We start from the raw sequence: 2,894 nt of genomic DNA, 5'->3' as shown, positions 1-2,894 counted from the left end.
TTGACTACTGTGGCTGTATAGTAGGTTTTGAGATCCGGCAATGTGAGACCTCCTACTTTGTTTTTCTTCTTCAGTAGTGCTTTGCTTATCCGGGGACTCTGAAACTTTTGAGTGGAGAGTAGCTAAAGTAATTGAAAGGCACGACAAAATAAAAGAACACAAAATTTCAAAGAACAGCTTGAGAAGACAAAGTCAATTATTACAATGAAATGTGCAAAGACCTGAAGTTAGAAAACCAAAAGGGAAGAACATGCTTGGCATTTCTCAAGCTGAAAGAACTGAGGAAAAAAATTAAGCCTCAAATTGCAACATTGAAAGATTCCATGGGCAATATGTTGAATGATGCAGGAAACAACAAAGGAAGATGAATGGAATACACAGAATACTAAAAAGAATTTGTAGATGATCATTCATTTCAGGAGGTGGCATGAGATTAAGAACCAATGGTATTGAAGGAAGAAGTCAAAGATGCATTGAAGGAATTGGCAAAAAACAGGGTCCAGAAATTGACAGAATACCCATTGAGATGTTTCAACAAACTGATGCCCTGCTGGAGGCACTTACTCGGCTATGCCAAGAGATTTGGAAGACATCTACCTGGCTAACTGACTGGAAAAGATCCATATTTGTACCCATTCCAAACAAAAGTGATCCCACAGAATGTGGAAATTATCAAACAATATCATTGATATCACGTGCAAGTAAAATCTTACTGAAGATAATTCAAAACAGTTCCAGCAGTATATTGACAGAGAACTTCCAGAAATGCAAGCTACATTCAGAAGGGGACATGGAGTGAGGGATATCATAGCTGATGTCAGATGGATCTTGACTCAAAGCAAAGAATATCAGAAAGATGTTTACTTGTTTTATTGACTATGCAAAGGCATTCAATTGTGTGGATCATAATAAATTGTGGATAACGTTGAGAAGAATGGGAATTCCAAAACACTTAATTGTACTCATGAGGAACTTGTACATAGACCAGGAGGCTGTCATTCGAACAGAACAAGGGAATAGTGCATTTTTAAAATTAGGAAGGGAGTGCATCAGGGTTGTATCCTTTCACCATACTTATTCAATCTGTATGCTGAGAAAATAATCTGAGAAGCTGGATTATATGAAGAAGAACATGGTATCAGGATTGGGGGAAGGCTCATTAACAGTCTGAGATACTCAGACAACACAACTTTGCTTGCTGAAAGTGGAGCACTTACTGATGAAGATTAAAGACTAAAGTCTGCTGTATGGATTACACCTCAATATAAAGAAAACAAAAATCCTTTTGACTGGACCAATAAACAGCATCATGATAGACAGAGAAAAGATTGAACTTGTCAAAGAATTCATATCACTTGGTTCCACAATCAACACCAATGGAAGCAGCAGTCAAGACATCAAAAGACACATTGCATTGGGCACATCTGTTGTGAAAGACCATTCTCAAGTGCTGAAGAGCAAAAATATCTCCTTGAAGACTAAGGTGCACCTAACCCACTCCATGATATTTTCAATTGCCTCATATGCATGTGAGAAGAGTTGATGCTTTTGAGTTGTGGTCTTGGTGAGGAATGCTGAAAGTACTGTGGCCTGCTAAAAGAACTAACAAATCTGTCCTGGAAGAAGGACAGCCAGAATGCTCTATGGAAGCCAGAATGGCCAGACTTCATTTCACTTACTTTGGTCATGTTGTCAGAAGGGACAGGATGTCATGCTTGGTAAAGTGGAGGGTCAATGAAAAAAGGGAAGGCCCTCTACAAGATGGATTGATATGATGGCTGCAGCAATGGGCTCAGGTATAGCAGGGATCATGAGGCTGGCACAGGACTGGGCAGTGTTTTGTTCTGTTGTACGAGGTCACTATGAATCAGAGACAACCTGACGGCATATAATAACAACAACAGAAAAACATTCAATTTAGTGAGTGACGTTTTCATTTCTTTATTTCTGACAGAGAAGCAGTGATTATTTTCTACAAAGATATTTGAATACATGCAAGAATAAATTTTCTGTGTTTGGTTATTATATCCTTCTCTCTTTCCTGCTTTTTAGCCTTCATCTCTTCCCTTTTGCCCCATGCTTAGATTCTCTTCTAAGAACTTTTCATCCTATTCTATTAAAGCTAGATTTGGCTTTGAACTGAATCAGTATTCATGAGAGAAATAATTTTTTCACCAAGCAGAAAGCTATGTGTGTTTGTTCTGTTTTCTAAAAACACATTTGAAGCTGTTCTATTAGGTTAATTACACTTCTCAGGGTTCTAACTGGTGATGGTCAAAAACACATTACCAGTTTCCCAAGATCCTTTTTATTTTTCTTTTTGTTATGGCAAACATTAGGGAAAGTGTCGGAAAAACTGACTTGGATAAAAAAATTGACAATTGTTAGTGTGTGATGTTTGTTTCTTCTCTCTCTTTCTAGTTCGGTTCATTATGTTCATTTGGTGAAGGGCAGCATAGAATGAAGAATGAGGATAGTGGAAATGTCAGGAAATGTTTTGTGTATAACATTTGCAATATAAGAATAAAATGAGGTAACTGCCTAAGTGAAAAGAAGCTTAAACATATATGAGCATATAATATATATATATATATATATATATTTACACACAAAAAATCATTAAACAAATATGTATATATAATATATATTTTGTTAAGCAGCATTACTGTACTATTTCATTTATTCTTCATGAAGACCTTGTAAATCAGGTACTAATATAATTATCATCTAAGAGAAAGTAAATAATTTGTCCCAAACCATGTAAATGTAGAGCCAGGATTGGAACACAGACAGTCTGATACAGCTTGTATTCTTACTACAATGATAAGTCTGATTTAATTCTGTGAATTGTGAAAAGTGAGAGTTTGAGGAGTTACTTTGAAGATTCAGTGCCA

This window comes from Orycteropus afer, unplaced genomic scaffold (genome assembly GCF_000298275.1).
Source record: "Orycteropus afer afer isolate SDZICR_OR568_19922 unplaced genomic scaffold, OryAfe1.0 scaffold00463, whole genome shotgun sequence".
NCBI classification, from domain to species: Eukaryota; Metazoa; Chordata; class Mammalia; order Tubulidentata; family Orycteropodidae; genus Orycteropus; species Orycteropus afer.
This window is presented reverse-complemented; position numbering follows the sequence as displayed.